The 23,850-nt window shown below is 40.8% G+C and overlaps 1 protein-coding gene across 9 annotated transcripts in view; it reads right to left on the bottom strand.

Annotated features, from left to right (window-relative positions):
* Positions 1 to 23,850, bottom strand: part of LOC125458468 (atos homolog protein B) — a 203,212-nt gene that overhangs the window by 100,423 nt on the left and 78,939 nt on the right. For 2 of the 9 annotated variants that reach the window (XM_059648713.1, XM_048543758.2), the window contains one exon: positions 18,315 to 18,403. The exons of 5 other annotated variants lie outside the window; for them this stretch is intronic. The gene's annotated coding sequence lies outside the window, so the exon portion shown is untranslated. Of the gene's footprint in view, positions 1 to 304; positions 443 to 8,298; positions 8,409 to 18,314; positions 18,404 to 23,850 lie in introns of those variants that run through there. 2 more of the 9 variants (XM_048543805.2, XM_048543794.1) reach the window with 2 other exon arrangements.

Genomic DNA, 23,850 nt, shown 5'->3' with positions numbered 1-23,850 from the left:
AGACCTGTTCAATGCAATGCAAATTAGAAAACTGAACTTTAATTCCGGAGATTCCATGCCAATCCTGGTCTGACACACTCAGCTGTCCATGACATTGCCATTGATTTTACCTGTTGGCCTTTTGTAAAATTTCTCTTCAGATCTATTCTCCTAACCAGATCAGAAACTTCTCCTATAAAAACTTGCATACTCACTCAGCTTGTATGTGCATCAGTATTAACTTAACACCTTCTGCTGGAATAGTGGACAGAAACAGAGCCAACAGCAATTGCTTATGTCATCCTAATGTTGTTCAATCATTTACCTGTAAATTATCAGGGTCTCCAGAAGAAGGGTGGAAGTCTTCAAAAACAGTCAATAAAAAACTTTTTCAGAGCCTTTGGTGCTGGAAGCGGAGACAAGCCCAAAGCTTCAGCCAGGACAAGAATACAGGTTGCAATTGTTGGCATTGTTCTGAACAACACACTAACCAAATGAATTAACGACATGCCCCAACCCCAAAGTGAAAAGGAAGTTGCACAATTCTGCACATTGGACTAACTTACAACTTGAGGCAATGCAAGACAGACCTTCATAAACCAGTAAGTCAGTAACAAAAAAAAGTGGTCATGGTTTATGAATGACTGATTAAAAAGTAATCATTAATTCATCATGACTCAGAAAACCCTCACATACAGAAGGGGGGTGTGATACACTCAAATACAGTGAAGGAGGTGGCTGAGAAATGATATGCTGCAGGATGTGGGAGGATGTTAAAGTGAAAGCACAAGTTAATACACTAGTAGACATATAATCAATGCAAACTGATGATGATGTAGCACTCAAATGGGCTTCTTTGCTTCAACTTCCGTCACATAATGTGTGCTTTGCTAGCTAGGTTAGCACTTATTGCCCTTGAAGTTGGTTGAGCAGACTTTTTGAACTGCTGCAATCCTTGGGTCTTGTGTGCAGCCACAGTACTATTAGGAAAGGAGAGAATCAGTCTGTGATTGGAGGAGCAGACAGCAGAATGAACATGCATCGCTTCCTTCAGAGTGAAGTGAATACCAACTGAGGCAGAGAGTCTGGTGAGGTGTAGGCAAATGAGATGCTATGTGAAGGTAAGCCAGTGGAGGAGAAAAGAGAGGCTTTGTGGTGCTGGATGGGTGGAGTTGGAAAGCCTTTGCAGGCACCAGCCCCTAAAAGAACTGCAGGCAAAAAAAGATAAGGTTTTCAGTTAGCTCTGCACCTGACAGATTTTGTTAGTGGTCATGTTTATTCTTGACGGATTTTAAAAACATGATCAATTTATTTTAGGCTATTCTTTGATCATCAAGCCATTTAGTTTCTTCATACTGTAAGTTTTTTTTGAAATTCTTACTTAATGATGTGCCAAACTTCATCTAACTTTTGCTCATTAGCCTCTTGCATGATTAAAAATAAAATTGAAATATGGCCCCTTCTTTATAAAGGCTGGACAATCCTTGTCGACATAATTTTACATTCCTGACTAAAATGGAAGCAGTAAACTAAGATAGGACCTCTGCCTGTTAGAAATGGAGCTGGACAATTCCTTCCTGAAGGAGCAGTTTCTTATTGGGAAGACGTACCTTCACAAATCAACTAGTCAGAAAACAACCAACCTTGAATCTCACACTTCAGTTTAATGGAGATGGTAAGTAGGTCACCTGCCAGCTCCCTACAACCAAGAGGATGATGACGTCAGCTTGTGCAAGGGAGCATAGGTACAAATTGAGGGGTGATAGATTTAAGACAGATGTCAGAGGCGGGTTCTTTACTCAGAGTGGTAAGGGTGTGGAACCCCCTGCCTGCCAATGTAGTTAACTCAGCCACATTAGGGGCATTTAAACAGCCCTTGGATAAGCATATGGATGATGATAGGATAGTGTAGGTGGAGGGGCTTAGCTTAGTTCACAGGTCGGCGCAACATCGAGGGCCAAAGGGCCTGGTCTGCGCTGTATTGTTCTATGTTCTCAGAAGGGAAACAGATAGAGAAGATATTATTTTAGAAGTTTAAAGAAAAAAAATTCATCACAATAAAAAAATACACATTGTGTATCAAAACAAACATTCAAGATGTGACATTCCAAATAGTGGTGAGGCAGTGAGTCTGGTGAGGTGTAGGCAAATGAGATGCTATGTGTTGCTAAGCCAGTTGAGGAGAAAAGAGGCTTTGTGGTATCCACACATCTGTCACAGAAATAAGAATGGAATACAGTCATGCTCAGAATTTGCCACTTTATTTCAAGCCCATAAACAAGACCAAGCAACACATTCTCTTCATCTTTGGAGGCCTGGTAATTTGTAAAGATTGGCTACTCAGGACTTGCACGCACAAGACCACTTCCAATTCCTTTGTCATTGGGTCAGATCAAAGAACATTGCAATAACAGTAAGGTGATGTCTAAATTTCTTCAACTTCTATATATTGCCTACAATATTTTGATGTCATTACAATTTACAGCACACATTTGGATTCACTGTGCAAGATGTGTGCCAAATCTCAGGTTTCCTGTTGTGTTTTAAGTAGCCAATTATACAACCAAGCAGTTTCCTTCCTAACACTATACCTAATTCATTTAGTTTACTTGATTGTTTTCAAAGAACTGGGAGAAGTAGCCCATATAGCCTCTTCCGCTTACATTCAGTAATATCTTGGTTGTCTTTGACCTCAACTCCACATACCTGTCTAACCCCCATATCCTGTGATATCTTTATATGCTAGTTATGCATCATCATCAGTCTTGAAAATAATCAACTCTCTGCACAGATTTTCAAAGATTTACCATGTAGCAAAAAAATTCCTCCCCTAAACAGTCTTTTTATCCTGTTCTAAAAACCCCAGTTGTAAACTCCGCAGCCAGGTAAAATAGCCTCTCACTAACTACTGAGAAGGACTTTCATTCTAAATACCAGACAATATAGGTTCCTTTTAATTAAAACTTGCCTGTATGACAACATTTTATCCTAGGAATTAACATTTTTTTGAACTCCACTCCTACTCTCTAGCCTAAAAGAGCAATCCCTAAATTTTAAGAATTCTCTGATTGTGGGTTCATTGACAAGAAAGAAGGATCTTTTCGGACCTCAACAAGGTAGACATTTCAGAATCTTATGCATTTCAACTAAATCATCTCTCTAAATTTCAGTGAAAATAACCAGCTCTTTCCAGCTATCAACCTAGTGAACTAGCTGTAGTATGTCAAGTTTTGGTCACCATATTTCATTCTAACCTCTTCCCACTCGTGGGAAAGTAAAACTATAGGTCATTAAAGAAAGCAGTTACCAAGAAATAAGAAACTTTACCCAGACAATTGAGACAATGTCGAACTCACCATCAAAAAGTGAGTGGTTGAGGCAAAACAGAATGGGCATGTTTAAGGGAAAATTAGATAAGTAGATGAGGTAAAGGATGGTGATAAGGCTAGTTGAAGAAGAATGGGAAGCGGTTAGAGTGATGCCTAAACGCCAACACGGAGTCATTGGGTCAACTGGTCTACTCTTGTGCTGTATATCCAGTGCAATTCTGTGGACAAGTAAATTTAGTTCCAAAAGTTCTGATTTTATCACAAACTGGCTCACATAATTCATTTCTCTGCTAAAATGTGTGGCTGGTTGTTCTGTATTTTGATTGTACACTAAATTAAAATCACATTCTAGAGTTGCTCCATGTCAGTTAAGGATGCTTCATGAACCACTGCAATAAAGACTGCCAAAGATTTAGTGTGCAGATATTAAATAGCCACTTTGTAATTAGATAGCAGATAGGCTAGATTCCAGATGACTGTAATGAAAAAGTCCTTAAAAAAAAGGCACAAACCAAATGAACAAGTTAGAGGTCACAGGGAAAATGCATCAGAAGCTGAAATATATTCATTCTAAACAGTTGGAATTATTAACACATTCCATATCCAATCAGGGAACTTAGGATCAGGGGGAGCAAATTCTGAGAGCTACGAAAGGCAAATTCAGAGTGAAACAACAGATGACTGTGTGTGACAATCATAAAGGAAATGATAAAGTCATTACAACATAGAAGGCAGCCATTCAGCCCATCATGTTCGTGCAGACTCTCTGTAGAGAAAGCCAATCATTTCAATACTCCTGTTCTATCCACACAGCACCAGAAGTTGATTTCCCTGCAGTGCTATTCCAATTTCCTTTCAAATTATTTGTTCACACTTCCACCAACCCATTAGGTGGTGTCCAGGTCACTATTTGCTGCAGCGAAAAAAGGTGTTGGTGTTCTTTATCACTTGAACTCTTGCATCTCAGTCAAAACCTCAAACCCCCATAATCAGCTAACAGGAATAGCTTTTCTTTGAGTAGTTGATCAAAGGTCGTCATAATTTTGTACATCAAATCTCTCTACAACGTAATTTAGTCCCCAGTCAAAAACCCCAGCTTCCATACGGTTTCTCCCTGACCAAAGTTTTGCCAAAATGCATCATTTGAATTTTTCAAAATTAAGTTCTATTTACTGCTAGCTTGCTCATTATTATGCTAGCCATGTCCTAATGCACTCCACTGGAATCACCCTCTTCACCTGCCATGCACAAATTTGGTACCATTCACTAATCCTGGAGCATACCACCAACTGCTATCCTCCAGTATGACAAACGATTTATCACAATTCAGTATCATCTGTGCTTATGCCAATTTTATCTAAAAACTGATACTGATACCTAATGCACCATCAGCCTCATGATTTTTTTCAGCTTTTAATAACCCTCTACCGAGGGGGCCGAAGGATGGAAAGAGAGAAAGCCAGAGTGGGTAAAATATAAAAAGAGATCTGTGAAAACAGAACTCAAACTGAAATTGGGTTGCTGGTCATCCATCTAAAAGAGAGGCCCCCAAGGTCTTTTCAAAAAGCGGTTTACCAACAACAAAGGGCCATAAACACTATCCCTATCTCTCGGAAGTTTCACAAGCTTTTTCTCCCAAAAAAATCATATGACTTTCTGTTAACAACAAGTAAACCACGGCACACATTAAATAGACAATAGACAATAGACAATAAGTGTTGGAGTAGGCCATTTGGCCCTTCGAGTCAGCACCACAAAACTGCTGGCCTCATTTTCCAAGATAACAAGTGATAAAAACACTTTGCAATTGGGAAGGCATTCAAACAGTTATATTCTTAGCAACTCACAGCAACCTGAACACCTCAGACCCAGGGCTTTCCTTACCAGTTTGCATATTTATACACTAAAAAGTATATAAATCTCCATACTGAGAACTCGAAATGCACCAGTTTCTTTTCAAATTCCCCAGACAGATCAACTATTATTTTCTTGCTAGTTTTACATCAGCAATCAAGTTGTGTGCAAAACAATAATGTAGAGAATAAAAAATGTCAGTGAAAGCAAATTAGTTTTACGTCTGTCAATTTCCACCAACTGCATTTTCTCATGAATGTAACATGTACTACAGAAATTCTCAGTAAAAGTACAAACTTTTAGATGTTAACCCACGTAGCATGTACATGTACCCACAGAGCAAAACAAGACGGGGAAGAAAAAAAAGAGTCATCCTCACTGATTTAATAGTTGAAAAAGCTTTCAACTGTGAATTAACATTAATACTGCATTCTCCATGGCAACTCCTCTAACAAAGTCCACATGCAAAGCAGTCTCCTCTCACACTGCATAATGTTGGCTTTCTACTCAAATTGGCATTCTTGTAAATTGTCCTGATGACCACAGGACAAAAACTTCAACAAAATGTCCTCTCTCATTAATATTAAAGTTCAGTATTAGAAATGACCAGAAGCAATTCCATTACATTATCCAACCCACCAGTATACACCGTAGTATCAGGAATTAAAGACAAACATCTGTCAAGTTAATATTTGCTCAAAAACAGTGTCACTTGTATTCTATCTTTAAATTTAGAAACGTATTTCTCCCACTGCAATTAATACTGAGACTCACTCACAGCTGTTTGTTTCATTCAACATAAATGAAAGGTTTTGTTGTGGCGAACAGACCAGTGTCACATGCAACTAATAGACCATAACACTGTGTTTAAAGAAATTTCAGATTACCCAAAGTTTAAATAATCTGAAATAAATGCTTATTTTCTTCAAGCATGTTTACAATAGATCATAAATTCTATTGGCATTTATGCAAACGAAATTGGAACAGATTTATAGAGTTCAGTCAGGTTTAACCAGATCATGCAAACTTTACAAGGGATAAGTTCATTTCAAAAAGCGAACTGACCAGCCACTTCTTCACCATTTCAGAGAAAATTGTCAGTAAAGATTTTCAGTCCTGCCAAAGTACTTATCAAAATCACCAATGATATGTAAAAAACGGAGACAAAATTCTGCTGTTCCTGTTCATCCTGTCTACAGCCTTCGGCACACCGTTCTCCTCAAATGCTTCTCGATGACTATTCAGCCAAGTGACATGAGACTTGCACATTTTGATTCTTAGCAACCCAATCATAGCTAGTGAATCACCTGCAGTGGTTTCTGTTCCTGCTCTTGCACCATTGCCTGCAGTGTCCCCAAAATGCCTATCCAGAGGTTTTCTCCTATATGTTATTTACATTATCCAAAAACACTTCATGTTTAAGTTGGCATCACGTAGTGAAGCAGAGGTATCACTTCTTGACCCCTCCACTGTCACTAAATTGTCAGATTGATTGTTTGATGTCCTCCACCAAATAAGCAAAAATTACTTCCATTCTTCTTGCAAACAACTGTCTGAGGCTGAACATGACAACTTGCATCCCTTGTAACATTTTGATCTGGGGAGGATTTTTCCGTAAATTATCCATTTACAGAGAAGGGGGTTGCTGGCTGGGCAGCATTTAATGCTGATCCTTAATTACCAAGAGCATAGTTAAGAGCCAACCAGATTGCTGTAGGTCTGGAGTCACATGCAGGCCAGACCAGGTAAGGATGGCAGATATCCTTCTCTAAAGGACACTGGCCAACCAGACAGGCCTCCCTCCCATACCCACATTCGACAGTGGATTTGTGGTTATAATTGGGCTCATAATACCAGACTTTTATTGAATTCAAATTTACCATCAGCTGTGGCAGGATTCAAACCTGGGCCCCCAGAATGTTACCTTTGTCTCTGGATTAACAGCCCAGTGATAAACGACAAGGCAATCACTATACCCACACATCTATACTATCACTATGGCTACCCATTTCCATTTCTGTAGCATCATCCAACTCATCCATACCTTAACTACCTCTAAAATGGGTCACTCCATTCCAGTTCTAGCTAGTCTCCCACACTCTATCTACCCTGGCAGTCAAGGGTTTAAGCTAGTGTGGCAGCAGGGTCTAAACCAGAGCAGTAGGTCAGCAAATGAAGTGACACTAGAAAAAGAGTGAGAGACAGAAGACAGTAAGGCTAAGAGAAAGAACAGACAGGTCACTGAGCACAGCAGGACTAGTTATTCCCAATTTCTCCACTTCCATCGCATCTGCTCCCAAGATGGGGTTTTCTACTCCCACACATCCCAATGTCTGTAACATCCCCCCTCCAGTTATTGAAAATGCCTTCAAATGCATCTCGTGCATTTCCTGCACTTCTGCCCTCACATTACCTTCCCCCTACAAAAACAAAGTCTATTGTGGATCAATCAATTCAAAATTTCTAAATAGAGACTGAAATTTTACACACTGTTGAGGCTTGGGAAACAAGGGATTAATACACAGATTTGCTCTTATCTAATGGCAGAATAAAGCAAAGGGACCAAAAGGCCTAATACTTCTCCAATATAGATCCAACATCTTAATAACATGGAAGAAGCATAACAGATGCTACTTCTCTTCGACATCTGCTTTCCAGAAATGCTGCGTTACAGTGCAAAATGCTGAATCTGACCTGAATATGAAAGTATTTCAGGAATTTGTTTTGCAAAGGTACCACTATAATTTGACATGATGGAACAAATACAGATCATTGAAATCCATTTGACTCAAGGTCTGTCCACAGTATGATCTACTGAGGCAACTAAGTGGTGTGCACATTCATTTGAAAATTGAACCCACAATATAGGAATCCCAAAAATTAAAAGCAAGACCAGCTGTTATCCTGGACATATCACCATGGCAATGCATGCAATCAAGAAATAGGATGGAGCCTGAGGATGGAACATTTTCAAGACAACAGTAATTCACAGGAAGGTAATTACAGATTACCAACACAAGTGAAACCTAACTAAGGCAGTACCATCCAAGAAGAATGGAGTGGTCTACTTTAAACCGTAGCTAATACGAACGTGGTGCTAGGGTCTCAGTCACAGCACGCTACGAACTACACTAACTTTGAAGTATAGACGTGGCGTTGGAGTAGGGCTCCTGACTACAGCTCCTTCGGCAGCTTTTCTTTGTTCTTCTCTTGTTTTTTCTTTCTCTACTTATCGTACTGGTAATGGGGGCAGTGGCAGCAACGGCAGCTGTAGGTGGACTTTGACGGTGCACCATGAATCAGTAGGTGTGATCGAGCGGAACTCGGGTGGTTAGCGGCATCGCAACTTCATCGATGTCCGGAGCAGTACCATAGGGGATTTTGCAGCGAGGTGGCTAACGCCGCAACAGAGCGTGGCAGCAGCAAGGGTCCAGTCTATGCGTAGATGGTGGAGCAGCTGGCGGCAAAGGATAGCTGCAGCGATGGTTGGCTGCAAAGGATAGCGGCAATAGCACAGCAGTATTTTGAGCCGAAGCCAAGCAAGTGACGGTAAAGCCTGCCGTGCCTGATGGAGGTCAGTAGTGGCAGTTGGTGGCTGGCGAGCAAATCTTTTAGCCCAGTGCAGGTGAAAGCTAGCTGTTAGGGAGAGCCCAGCTTGGAGCGAATGCAGGCCCATGGCTTAAGAATGGACTGTAACGTTTGAGTTCTTAAACTTTATTTTCCTACTTTTAGAAAAAGACGACTGTAGTGCTGAATTTTTCATTTTTAAAAAAATTTTTGAACTTCTGTAACAAAGACTTTGTATCTAGGTACTTTGTACCCAAGATAGTGCCACGTGTGGTGACATTGTACATTTTTTCACTGTACTCTGGTACCCCGTCCTCGAGTACACATGGGTAGAAACTAGCTAAAAAGAATTCAAAGCTGAGCAACAGTATTCATTCAAGGGAGATGGCTCATCATCGTTACGGTTAACTTATCTCTGACCGTCAGAAGGTTGTCGTCAAGTGTCTTTCATGGCTTGCTGGGCAATTTCAGAAGGCATCAGTATGGGTAGGAGTCATGTCGAAGCCAGATGAGTGAAGGTTGGCACATTTATGATTAGAACATAGAACAGTACAGTCCAGCACAGTACATCGACCCACGATGTTGTGCCGAACTTTTATCCTAAGCCCAAGGTCTATCTAACCTCCACCCTTACTTTATACTGTCATCCATATGCCTATCCAAGAGCTACTTAAATGCCCCTAATGAGGCCAACTCCACTACCCACTCCAGCAATGCATTCCACACCCCTACCACTGAGGAAAGAACCTACCTCTGACATCTCCCCTATATCTGCCTCCACTCACTTGAAAACTATGTCCCCTCATAATAGCTACCTTCACCCTAGGAAAAAGTCTCTGGCTGTCCACCCTATCTATACCTCTGATCATTTTGTACACCTTTATCAAGTCACCTCTCATCCTTTGTCGTTCTAAAGATAAAGCCTTAGCACTCTCGACCTTTCCTCGTAAGACCTTCCCTCCATTCCAGGCAACATCCTGGTAAATTGCCTCTGCACCTTTTCCAGCGCTACCACATCTTTCCTGTAATGTGGTGACCAGAACTGGACAATATCCCAGATGTGGCTGAACCAGGCTTTTGTATAGCTGAAGCACAATTTCATGGCTATTGAACTCAATCCATCTATTCATGAAAGCTAAGACACTATATGCCTTCTTCGCAACTCAATCCACCTGGGTGGAAGCTTTCAGGGAAGTGTGGACATGAACCCAGAGATCCCTCTGCTCCTCCACACTGCTAAGAATCTTTCCATTAAACTTGAAAGCAAAATACAAGGTTGTCCTTCCAAAATGAATCACCTCACAATTTTCAGGGTTAAACTCCAACAGCCACTTCTCAGCCCAGCTCTGCATCCTATCAATGTCCCTTTGTAAACTAGAACATCCCTCCACACTATCCACAATTAAAACACACCTTTGTATTTGTACACAAATTTACTAATTCACCCTTCCACTTCATCCAAATCATTTACAAAAATCACAAATAGAAGAGGACCCAGAACAGATTCTTGTGGTATACCATTCGTAACTGAGCACCATGTTGAATATTTTTCCATCCACTACCACCCTTTGCCTTCGAAGGGTTAGCCAATTCTGAATCTAACCTGCCACATTTCCCCCTTTCCCATGCCTCCTCACCTTCTGTATGAGCCTATCACGGGGAACCTTATCAAATGCCTTACTTAAATCGATGTATCCCACTTCCACTGCTCTACCTTCATCCATGTGTTTGGTCACCTCTTCAAAGAATTCAATAAGGTTTGAGAGGCATGATCTACCACTCACAAATCCGTGCTGACTATCACCAATCAAACTGTACCTATCCAAGTGATCATAAATCCAATTTCTCAAGAGTCCTTTCCAATAATTTGCCCACCACTGACCTAAGACTAACTGCCCTGCAATTACTGGGGTTATCCCTATTCCCTTTTCTGAACAAGGGAATGACATTTGCCTCTCTCCAGTCTTCTGGCACAATACCCGTGGACAGTGAGGATGAAAACAGCACCGCAAAATGCCCTGCGATCTCTTCCCTCACTTCCCACAGAATCCTTGGATAAATCTCATCAGGCCTATCTTCAATCTTATCTATCTTCAAGTTCCTCAAAATTCCTGGTACATCTTCCTTACTAACATTCACCTCCTCTAGCCTGCGAGCCTGTTTCACACTGTCCTCCTCTACAACGAGGTCCCTCTCAGTTGCAAATACCGAAGAAAAGTATTCATTAAGGACCTCTCCTATCTTTGTGCTCCATGCACAAATTCCCTTTACAATCCTTGATCAGCCCTACCCTTTATCTGGTCATTCTCTTATTCCTCATGTATGTGTAAAAATCATTAGGATCAAAGAAAACTATCTGCCAAGATTTTTCTCATGCCCCCTTTTAACTCTAAATCCTTTCTTCAGCTCCTTCCTGGATAACTTGTATCCCTCTAGAGCCTTTTCCATTCCTTGTTTCCTAAACCTGATACAAGCATCCTTCTTCCTCTTAACCAGACATTCGACCTCTCGAGGACTAAGGCTCCTTCACTCGACTGCATCTTCCCTGCCTGCTCGGGACAAACATATCGATCGCACACAGTATGCATTCCTTAAACAATCTCCACATTTCAATAGATCTCTTCCCTGATAGCATCTGTTCCCATTTTATGTTATCTGGTTCTTGCCTAACAGAACTGTAATTACCCTTCCCCCAATTATAAACCTTACCCTGCTGTCTGTACCTCCTTTTCCATGACTACTGTAAGAGTAACAGAGTTTTACAATAGTCGAGGGCAGCGCCGTGGCTCAGTGGTTAGCACTGCAGCCTCACAGCACCAGGGACCCATGTTTGATTCCAGCCTCGGGTAGCTGTCTGTGCAGAGTTTGCACATTCTCCCCATGTCTGCATGGGTTTCCTCCGGGTGCTTCGGTTGACTCCTGCAGTCCAAAGATGTGCAGGCTAGGTGGATCAGCCATGCTAAATTGCACATAGTGTTCAGGGGTGTGTGGGTTATAGGGGGATGGGTCTGGGCAGGATGCTTTAAGGGGTAGTGTGGACTTGTTGGGCCAAAGGGCCTGTTTCCACACTGTAGGGAATCTAAACTAATCTAATCTTTTGATTGCCTCCGCCAAAATGCTGTCCTACCAACAGGTCTAGCACTTGGCCCGGTTCATTGCCGGGCACCAAATCCAAAGTGGCCTCTCCTTTTATGCATTTTAGGAAGGTGTTCAACAACTTTCCACAGACTAGCCAGCAAGGTTAGATCATGAGGAATCCAGGGAGACATAACCATTTGGATACAAAATTGGCTTGAAGACAAGAGAGACAGAGGAAGGTGGTAGAATTTTTTTTTGCACTAGAGGTGTGACTAGCAGTGTGCTACAAATGTCAGTGTTGGGTCTGTTGTCTTTTGTCATCTATGTAAATGATTTGGATGTGAATGTAAGACACACGGTCAGTAAGTTGGCACATGACACCAAAATTAGTGGTGTAGTGGATACTGAGCAAGAGTGCAACGGGCCAATGAGCCAAGGAATGGCAGATTGAGTTTAATTTAGTCGTCACGGACCTCCAGTTTAAAAAGCCAACCCTCACCACTGCCCTCATATCCTAGCTTCATGTCAATTTTGTATCTAATGCGGAACCTTGTCAAGCACTTTGCTTTAGTCCATATAGACAACTTGACCTGACACAACCTGTCCATCTCCTTCCTCACCTATCTGCCCTATCCTTCCCACTGACCAATTCCCACTACCCCTACCTGCATCCATCTAGCTAGCCCACCTACCTTAGCTCAGCCCTACCCCTCTTCCCTCTATTTATTTCCCAACTGAAGTATCTCGGCCTGAAACATTGACTCTCCTGCTCCTCTGATGCTGCCCGATCTTGTGTTCCACCAGCTCCACATTGTTTCGACTGATTCCAGCATCTGTAGTCCTCACTATCTCCTAGCGTACGTCCATAGCTCTGCCTAATTCGTCCATGCCATTCCAAAGACACGTAAATCGTGTCCAACAACATACCCACCACTGACGTCAGGATCACTGTTGTAATTCCCTGGCTTTTCCTTATCACTTTTCTGAAATCATAGAAGCACATTGCCCAACCTTCAGCCTCTCGGCATGTCACCCATGGCTATCAAAGATACAAATGTCTCAGCAAAGCACCAAGCAATCACTCCCCTAGCTTCCCACAAAGTTCTAGGGTAAACCTGATCAGGTCCTGGAGATTTAGCCACCTTTAATGTATTTTAAGACATCCAGCACCACCTGCTCTGTAGTATGGACACTTTAAGGATCTCAAGCATCCATATCCTTCACTGTAAACACTGAAGTGAAAAACTGGATAGCCTGGAAAAGTTTGAGAACAGTATTCTACATTAATATCAGGCTTTTGTTTTTGTGATGAAAAGTGAACTAATATATATTGCGTTTTCAATGTTGTGGATATCAAATTTGTGGCAGAAGGGTGTTGGGGTTTTACTTTTGAGAAAAGGTTAATAATTAACTAAGTCAGTCTTTTTAGAACCACGATTTTAAAGCAATATGCATTGGAGAGCAGATGTCCAATGGCCTTCTGGAGAGTCAATGGAAATTTGTTTATCTTTTGGGGTTTCACACAGCAGAGCAAGTCTTTGTATATAAAAATCACAAAAAGCTACCATACAAAACAAGTAACACAATGGGGAAGACAAGTGGAATGTTGGGCTTTATTTTAAAGGGATGGAGTGTTTAAGTCAGCAAGTCTTGCTGAAACACTGAACAGTTTTGGGCCCCTTCGTAACCTGGATCGGAGGCAGTCCAGAGAAAATGAGCGGGGGAGAGCGGACTATCTCATGAAGAGAGGTTAGGTAGTTTGGCCTTTTACTCATTCTTCAATATTCCAATGAGGGGTGAAGTTATTCAGACCCAGAAGATTCTTCAGGGACTTTACAGGTGCAGAAAAGGTTGTTGCCACTGGTGCGAAAGTTTAGAACCAGAGGGCATAATCTCAGAACAAGGGTCAACTGTTTAAGACAGAGATGAGGAGGACTTAAATGAAACCTCGGTTTTCTTGTTAAAACCAAATCTGTAGTCTGGCATGGCTATGTTTCAGCAAAAGACCACTATATAAAACTTTTAAAAATATAATCTATCAAGCCTGATTTAATGCTGGTATATAACTTGACCTGGTTGTAACTTTAGCTGGAACGACAAGAATCATCATGATATTTTTAATGAACTGGATCATTTTACTCTGAAAAAAAGCAACACACTTTTGGGAGATTTGATTCAAATTTTAAAATATATTAATAAAACAGTATATATGTGTGTTCACAACTGTGAAAAGGTACAATTTGAATAAAGTAGGTGGAGTATAAAACGGACACGTATAAACTATTTAAGCATATAACTAGGCTAAACAGGTCAGCGTAACCAAGGGCCGAAGGGCCAGTACTGCGCTGTAATGTTCTATGTTCGAAACAAAAGATTTCTTTTCTAAGCAGATCATGGAGAAAATGTCAGCTTATGCCACAAGTGTGGCTTCATGTTTAAAAATGGATCTGAACAAATTAATGGCTGAGGTCTATTGTCATAAAAACTACATGGGATGTTTGTGAAATGCTTCATGGTCACTGTGGTTTCCTGGAACTTGTTTTTGATCTTTTTTAGAGAGATGTTGTGTCAGCAAGGGATTTCTCAGAATTGGCCCAGAGTCATCTTTTAAAGACAGTTGTTCTGCCTCTGATGAGGTGCAATGCCAATAATGCATGGAAATTAGGATCCTCAAATTTGAACATGACTAAGAGACAGATGCAATACAGCATTTGCTATTTTTCTGTCTATGAGTTTCTATCAGTGACTGCTATGCAGAATGGAATTACTGTTTTAGCTTTCAGTGAAAGCTATCCTGATGCTGAGTACATGCATTGACTACATAAAAAGAAAAGCAGCCCCTCAAAGAGAGACTCTGGGGAGATTTGATCAAGATATTTGAAATACAGTAATAAATACTAACTATGGTGGCCTCAAAGATATACAAATGTGAATCAAGTACTAAAGGGACACATGCAAATTATTTAAGCATAGCACTGGGCGAGAAAACATTCTGCTTCATTCTGCAACAGATCATGGAATAAACTGCCAGCTGATGCAGCAAGTGTGGATTCACTGCAAATGTTTAAAAAGGAGCTGAACAAATTGTGAAATGCTTCACTGTCAGCATCGTTTCCTGGAACTTGTTTTGATCTCCTCCCCCACCACCCCAAAAAGAAAACCATTTCCTGGATAACAGCTGTTTTAGCCAGGTAACTCTTCAAACGACTGAATCAATCAATCACTTTCGAACAAAACATGTTCATGCTGACTAGCCTGAAAATACAAAGTATAGAGCATGACAATCTGCATCCAAGTGAACTGCAGTAATGTTTTTAATCTGAAGTCATGACAACAGTGAAGCCCTAAAAAGGAAAGAGCATACATTATGCCAGAAATGCAAAACGATTGTTTTGAGGTAGCACGTGTTCCGATGTATGAATCTGGAACAGCAGAAAGCCATACTGCCTCTCGGGTCTGGCAGATCATTGTTGAGAGTATTACTGCACATTGTCACCTATCCTGATGTACCACATTTATGTAGGTTACGTGGTCGATATTCAGTAGAGTGAACACATGGAGCAAATCCACCAAAAGACCAGTCAATTCAAAAGTGGTCAGCGTAGAGAGATAGGAAGAAGAAACAGATGTTCCTTCAATGACCTATTTTGGATAGGATTCACAAGGAATTAAATACTAGAATTTTTAAATAAAAAAACAGAAGTACTGCACATACTCAGCAGCCCTGGCAGCATCCATGGCAAGAAAAATGGAACTAGCATTTCAAGTCACCTTTTGGATGCTGAGTACATTCGCATAGTATTTGCGGGCATTGAGAAACAGATTGATTGGCTTGCTTAGGTGCTTATAAATTCCCATGGTCAAGAGAACATTATCTACAGCAGGAAACAAAAACTGTCAATGGTCCAGAAATCCAACATGCAATTTATTTTATATATTGCAGAAAGCTGCTCAAGTACATTTACAGAGATAGTAAATAAGATCAACATTGTAATGGTAATAAGTACAGTAGAAGGAAAAGTATTTAGCCTCACTAACAATGAGCTAATCAAATTTTATCAGTTGCTAGCCCAAAAAGAGAAAATCACTTTATAGTCATAGCACTTGTAGCGTGCTCCTTCCAGGTCAATTATTGCTGTAATTTCCAACATCTGATTTTGACATCAGTCTCTTTCCTGGAGATTTCCTATGAAGAAATGCTCTATTGTTATTACATAGTACAAATCAATTGCTGAAATAAGGAAATTCTGTTGAGCACCAGCTGGGAACTTGTAACTTATGACACGTTGAATTGGTCTGAATTTCAAAATATTCCATGTGCACACAGCACTTAAACATGCGGACCTGTTCATCCTTCTAAGTTATCTTATAATGATGTGAAATGGCAAGCGTATGAAGAGAAGATTTGGGTTATCCATGGAAGAACTGCAATGGAGACAATGTTTCACATACCCCAAATCCCACCTCACACGAAGGACATCAATTTGGGTGTGAAATTTTATTGAGACTTGTTCAGGAGTGATATATTTGGTTTTTGTCCCAAGAATTGTGGAAGTCAGGATACTTGTCAATGTAACTAACACTAACTACTTATAGTGTCATACAGCTCAAACATAACATTCAGTCCGACTCTTTCGCACCAACCAGACATCCCATCTGACCTAGTTGCACTTGCCAGCTTTTGGCCCATATCCCTCTAAACCCTTCCTATTCATGTACCCAGATGCCTTTTCAATGTTGTAATTGTACCCACCTTCATCAGCTCCTCTGGCAACTTATTCCACACATGCAGAATGCTGTGTTAATAAGTTACCCTGAAGGCTGTTTTTAAATCTTTCTCCTCTCAACTTAAACCTACACCCTCTAGTTTTGGACTCCCCCACCCTAGGAAAGAGACCTTGGCCAGTCCACATCCCTCAAGACTTTATAAACCGATAAGGTTATCCCTTAGTCTCTGACATTCCAGGGATAAAAGCCTCAGCCTATTCAGACTGTTTCTCTAGCTTAAACACTTAAGTCCCAGAAACATTCTTGGAAATCTTTTCTGAAACCTTTCAAGTTTCAGAACATCTTTCCTATAGCAGGGAGGCCTGAATTGAATGTAGTATTCCAAAAGTGACCTCACCCAAGTCATATTACAGCTGTACAGGACATCCCAACTTCTGTATTCAAAGTTCTGACCAAATGAAGGCAAGCATGCCAAATGCATTCTTCACTACCTGATCTGCGACACCAATTTCAAGGAACTATGAATCTGCACTCTTAGGTGTCTTTGTTTGGCAACACTCCCCAGGACCCTAGCATTAACTGTACAAGTCCTAACTTGGTTTGCCTTATGAAAATATTTTTATCTGAATTAAACACCATCTGCCACTCCTTGGCCCATTGGTCCATCTGAGTAAGTTCCCATTGTACTGTGAAGTCACCTTCTTCACTGTCTGCTGCACCAACTATTTTGATATCATCTGCAAACTTACTAACCATACATCCTATATTCACATCCAAGTCATTTATACTTGCTGACTAGCACTGCTCACAATGAAAGAAAAGATGTATAGTCTTCTAACTATGATACACTATCAGGGCCACATTTTATGACAGTGGATAAACTGCATTGTATGTTAGAGGGAAACTTGCAGATAGTGATGTTTTCAAGCACTTGCATGATCTTCTAGGTGGCAGACGTCATTGTTTAGACACAGCTAATAAAGAATCTTGCAGATGTTATTCACTGTGCATTATGTGCCAGTGGTGGAGGTGGTGAAAACTGAAAGACATAATAAAGAGGAGGTCTATTTTGTCCTAGATAGTTCTGAGCTTCAGAGTTGTTGAAGCAGTTCTCATGCAAATCAGGTGGCAAGTATTCCATGACATTCATGACTGGAGTCTTGCAGATGGTGCGTAGGCTTTGGGAAGTAAGGAGGCGAGTCACCTACTGCAGAATTTCCAGACTCTTACTGATCTTGTTGCCATTGTAGCTATATGGCTGATCCAATTCAGTATATAGAAAAATAATAACTCCAAGGTAATTGATGATTCTGAATTAAGCAATGGTAACACCATTCCAATGAATATCAAGGGGAGATCATGTCAGAAGATTCTGTTTGGACAGCATCATTGTCTGGCACTTATGTAGTATTGAGATGATAGGTGTTCAACGATCACAGTCAATAGTGTGGAGCTGAAGGAACACAGCAGAGGAGCAGGAGAGGCAATGTTTTGGGTTGAGACCCTTTATCAGTCCTGATGAAGTGTCCCAACCCAAAACGTTGACTCTTCCACTCCTCTGATACTGCCTGATCTGCTGTGTTCCTCCAGCTCCACACTGTATTGACTGACTCGAACATCTGCAGTGCATGCTATCTTCAAAAATCCTAACTATGTCTGGTGGGACTCCAAGTAGTTGTGAGTTTACCCCACAATTACCATCAACTCCAATTTTGTTAGGGTTTCTCAGTGTCATACTTAGTCAAGTGCTGCTTTGACATCAAGGTGTGTCACACTCACCTTACAGCAGCTGGTCTTCTGGGCCGATGACATCTCTTATCAGAAGTTGTTTTTCACAATTTTTTTCTGCTACCACCTTCTTTCTGTTTCTAGCAATACAAAATATAAGCTAAACATTAAACACTGCCAGAGTCACTGGCAATGATTCAGGAGGTATATAAAATGTAAAGATAAAGTTCAATCTTCACAGAGAATGCGAGACAGCAGTACTACTAATACATGTTACACAAAGTGTTAGTTGATAGAAGGTACAGGCAAATGTAAAGCCAACAATAAGATGCTTTTTTTCCCCCAAAAGCAAAATGCACCTAACTTTGAAAGGTGAATTATAGGAAAGTGTAAAAAGCTGAGAAAGTGACTTTAGAAAATGTCAAATCATTTTATCTGTACTTGCACTGGAAGGGTTAACAAAGGAGATTCACAATGACGTTGCCTGGGATGGAGCATTTCAGCTATCAAGAGATTGGACAGCCTGGGGTTGCTTTCTTTAATAGAGAGGTGGTTTTTGGTGGGGGGTGCCTGAAGAGAAACACCTGATGAAGGTGTATAAGATAATGAGGAGCATAGATAGGATGAGTAAAACACAGCTGTTCCCCTCAGTCAAAAGAACAAAGGGGTATAATTATAAGTGAAAGGCAGGAAATTGAGGGGATGGGTGCATGGATTTGAGAAAACCCTCTCACATAGAAGGCAATGGGGACTGCACCGCCTGGGACACTCCCTGAGGCAGAAAGTCCTCAACCTTTAAATAGGACTCGGATGAGCACTGAACGGTCAAAATGTTCAAGATTATGTCGGAAAGTGAGATTAGAATAGATAGAATACAGAAGAAGCTCTTCTGCCAAAAGATATCCTATGATTCTATATCCCTTTGTCATTTTTGAAAACTAAAAATTTTCAGGCTGAATTTTCTTTATTCTGCCAATGGAAGGCTTTAGCCTAATTCCCTGCCTGCAGTGCATTTCTGGGTTGAAGTAACTCATTAAACAGATTGAGCTTTAAATCGGATTTCTTGTAGCAAGGAAGAGCTTGCCATTGCAAACAACAGAAATGATATAGCATCAGGAAACTCGGTAAAACACTATGTGAGGAAACTCTCAATTGAAGAGCCAAGTATCAGAATGTTTCAAGCTGCAAGAAGCCTAAAACAAAAGTTAAGATTTCGAAGTCAATGAGGAAGAGATGTCCACCACTGCACACCGTTTCTTCAAGGAGGACATTAGGGGTCCTACAAGTGTCCTGGCACCACTGTCTTCAGGGTTATTGCCACCACTGCCAGACAGGAAAAATTGGGGATGCAGACTTCCTACATGATTTACTTCTGCTATTATCGGAGTTCATTTACTTTCAAGGTATCAGATTCCGGAGTTTCAATTGAAAGTTTGCTCCCCAAAAACATGAGTTAAGAACCACATCTCTACAATCCAAGAATGTGGGTTGCATTATTTTCAAGGATCCATCAACTATCTCCCAATTTCTGAACAAGCTTTATCATTTCATTCTATTACTGCATTTCAATATTTGCAGTGGGGGAAAAAAAACACTAAACCCAGATAAAATTTCACATTTCAACCATTATCAAATAATGAAAGAAATGAACTTGAGACACAGAAGCAGTCAGCAAGAACATTAGAAAAAAAATACCCAATTGTGTGATAAAATCAGTGTTTTTCTCATACTTATCATGGAAAGGTCATTTGAGAGTTCTTGTGAAAAAAGAATTTTCATAGAGTTCTCAATGAAGCATACCAGGCCAATTTGTGCTTTAATGGTGGTTTCAGAAGTTAGCCAGCATTAACTTCATTGTGAGCATTCTAATTTGTTAACCTGCAGTTAGCATAGAAGTAATTGCAATACGAAAGCTTGTTATGTACTTAAAATTCATAGAAACAAGGTATCAGGCTTACAATCCAGGAGCAAAATGCAGTGCCCTAAAGCCCATATAGGCCAAGAAAGTTTGCTTAAGTTTCTCCAGGACCCCATTTCACCCAACACTAGTGGAATCTATGCTTACTACTGCCACTTCCTTTGTCTTCCAATGCTCACTGTTCAAGAAAACATACCAAATGCTGAAAGATACCAGAAGGACCTGATTACTTCCAGTTCTCTTCATATCTCTCCAAATGGTGCTGAATCTCTACTCAGTGAATTTCATATCCTTATTACCTTTAGTCCTTCCTCAAAGTGATGTTCAATATGCAAGGGTACAGATTCAACAATATGTTTCCTTACACATGCTTGGCCTGAGACTGGTATTTAATGAGCTCTAGAGTCAATATTGAGGAATCCCTAACGTCACGATATCATCCAATACACTCTTTCCTCTTATCTATCAGTTTTGTATCTATGATGAGATATAGAGATGGAGGAATCTAGAATGTGGACTAATGAAAATGATTGTGTGTATGACAATGTCAATATTTTTGGACAATTTTGTCACAGTTCTCCCAAATTTGTTGCAGTCTCTAGATTCCAGTAAGATTTTTGCAAGGTTAACTTGGGTCTGTGTTCCATTGTTATGCACTCATTTGAGACTAAAAATCAAAAAAGTAACCCGACACCTGGTTATCATCCAACAAGTTTATTTGAAATCGGAAACTTGTCAGGTGTAGTGAGAGGAGAGCACACAATCACATTTTAATCGTCAGAGAGATCAAAAGGATTATACAGTTGGTCTAAGTGGAGTAAACAAACCTCCACTTGATCCTCAAAAATCTATGCCTAAATTTGAAGCAGTTTCCTTCAAGTCCTAGGACTGAACCACAGGATATGACAGGAAAAGGATAAGAGATATCCTTTTCGTGTCCCCCTTGACAACAGGGTTCAGGAACTTGTGCATTTCAAAAGAGTCACTTCTCACTCTACTCAGCAGTCTGCTCAGCATAAGAGGACGCGCTCATTTCAGATCAATCTCAAATCTTCCTGAACCACCTTAAATATATTTACAATGATCCTTCAATGAAGAGACCAAAACTGCATTGTGTTCAAGGTGTGGTCTCACCAATGCTCCATTAAATGGAATAAAAATATCCTAACTCTTACTTTTAATTTCACTTGTAATGGAGGATAGCATCCACATTTGTGCAGCAAGTAACATTCATGCCACAAATGCCTGGCAGTGAACATCTCTTGCCCCTTGACATTTGATGGTTATAGCAATGAACAAAAGAACAATATAATACAGGAACAGACCCTTTGGCCCAAGCCTTCACTGACACATTCTGCCCTTCCAAACTAAAACAGTGTTCACTTACAGGATCCATATTCCTCGATTCCCCTCCTATTCATGTAGTCGTCCTGGTGCTTCTTGAATGTTACTATTGTGTCTGCTTCCACCATCACCTATAGCAGTGCGTTCCAGGCACTCACCATTCTCTGTGCAAAATACTGGCTTCCCCCCCACCCCCCCCGACTCACCTCGCACTTTGAACCTGTCCCCACCGAGGTATTGACACCACCCCCCCCTACCCTGGGAAAAGCCTCATACTACTCTATCCATGCCATTCACAACCTTATAAGCCTCTTTCAGGTTGCTCCTCAACCTCCTGCTTTCCAGTGAAAACAAACTCAGGCTATCCAACCTTTCTTCATTGCTAAAATCCCCACATACCAGGCAACATCCTGGGAAGCCTTTTCTGTACCCTCTCCAAAGCGTCCACATTCTTCTGACAGTGTGGTAACCAGAACTGTACACAATATTCCAAGTGTAGCCTAATTAAAGTTCTATGAAGCTGCAGTATAACTTGCCTATCCTTTTACTGAATGCCCCTTCCAATGAAGGCAGGCAGCCAATAGGCCTTTTAAAACTACCTCATGTACCTCCGCTGCCACTTCAGTGATCTGTGGACCTTCACACCCAGATCTCTCTGTATATCAATGCTCCTAAGGGTTGTGCCATTCACTGTATAATTTCCACCTGGATTTGACCTACATATAAAGTCACTGAATCCACCATTATAAATGTTCTGACCAGAAATTGAACTGGACTAGCCAGATGAATACAGTGGCTACAAAAGCAGGCCAGAGAACAGGGATACTGCAGCAAGTGACTCACCTCCTGACTTCCCAAAGCCTGTGGATTGTGAACAAGGCACAAGTCAGGAATGTGATGGAATACCCCCCCACTTGTCAGAAGGAGTGCAGCTCCAACAACACTTCATAAGCTTGGCGCCATCAAGGACAAGTGATCACTTGACTGGCACCAGATCCACTCTCTCCACCACTGGTGCCCAGTAGCAGCAATGTTTATAAACTACAAACTACAGGATTCAGAAATTCAAAGTTCCTGAGGTAGCATCTTCTAAACCCATGACCAGCTAGAAGGACAAGTGCAGTAGATACATGGGAACTGACACCTTTATGATCTCCTCCAACCCACTCACCATACCTGCTTGAAAATAAAAATGCCATTTCTTCAGTGTCATTGGTCCAAAAATCCTGAAATTACCTCCATGACAGCATTGTTTATTGACTTACAGCATGTAGACTGCCACAGTTTAAAAAATGCAACTCACCACCACCTTCAGGAGCAACTAGGGTGATACAATAAACGCTGGACCAGCCAGCAAGGCCCACATCCCACGAATGAGTAAGATAAATTCTAGTTGTGTCAGATCTCAATATTAAATTTATGCAACTCATGCACGAGAATACCTGGATCCCTCCGCACCTCAAAATTGTGCGGTTGTTCTCTGTTCGAGTAATACTCCTTTAAAAAAAATTCTTCCTACTGCAGTCAACTTCTCAATTTTTCCCCCATGATGCACCATCAGCCAGATTTTTGTCCAGTAATACATAAGTTTCCATCTGCATCATGCTTGTACCCCCTTTAACAACATAATGTCCCACCTATCTTTATGTCAACTGCAAATTCGGTCATCTAAGTCATTAATGTAAATTTTTAAAAAAGTTAAGCACCCAGCACAGATCATTGTGGAACACCACTCATCACCTTCTGACAATGAGGGAAACAATCATTTAGGCATTTCCTCTGCTTCTAGGTTAAAAGGTTGTCCAACGAGGAAAGATTGAGCAATTTTAAGCCTAAACTTTCAAATCAAGCAGAGAGGTAGCCAGATTAAAACAAATACAATCCAGAGACGATTTGATGGGATGGATACCAAAAAGACTTCATTCCTGGCTGGAGTTTCTAGAACAAGGGATCAGTCTCAGGTTAAAAGACAGCCAACCATTTAGGGGCTGAGAGGACATACGTTAATTCACTCAGAATTGAGAGTCTTAGAAATTCTCTACTGCAGAGAGCCATGCACGTTCAGTTCTTGCATATATTCAAGACTGCAAATTGATAATATTTGAATTTCGACAGTCTCAAGGACAAGGGAATCAGGTAGGGAAGTGGAATTAAAGAAAAGATCAGCCATGATCATTGTGAATGGTACAGCAGACTTGAGTGACTGTATACTGTATCCCTGCATCTATTTCTCATGTTCTGTTTTAGGCCAGCTAATCATCTTTAAGATGACAATCCCTGAACAAAGATAATGGGAACTGCAGATGCTGGAGAATCCAAGATAAA

Source organism: Stegostoma tigrinum, chromosome 1, assembly GCF_030684315.1.
Source record: "Stegostoma tigrinum isolate sSteTig4 chromosome 1, sSteTig4.hap1, whole genome shotgun sequence".
NCBI lineage: Eukaryota > Metazoa > Chordata > Chondrichthyes > Orectolobiformes > Stegostomatidae > Stegostoma > Stegostoma tigrinum.
Note: the sequence above shows the minus strand (reverse complement) of the source record. Positions and strands in the feature narration are given on the sequence as shown.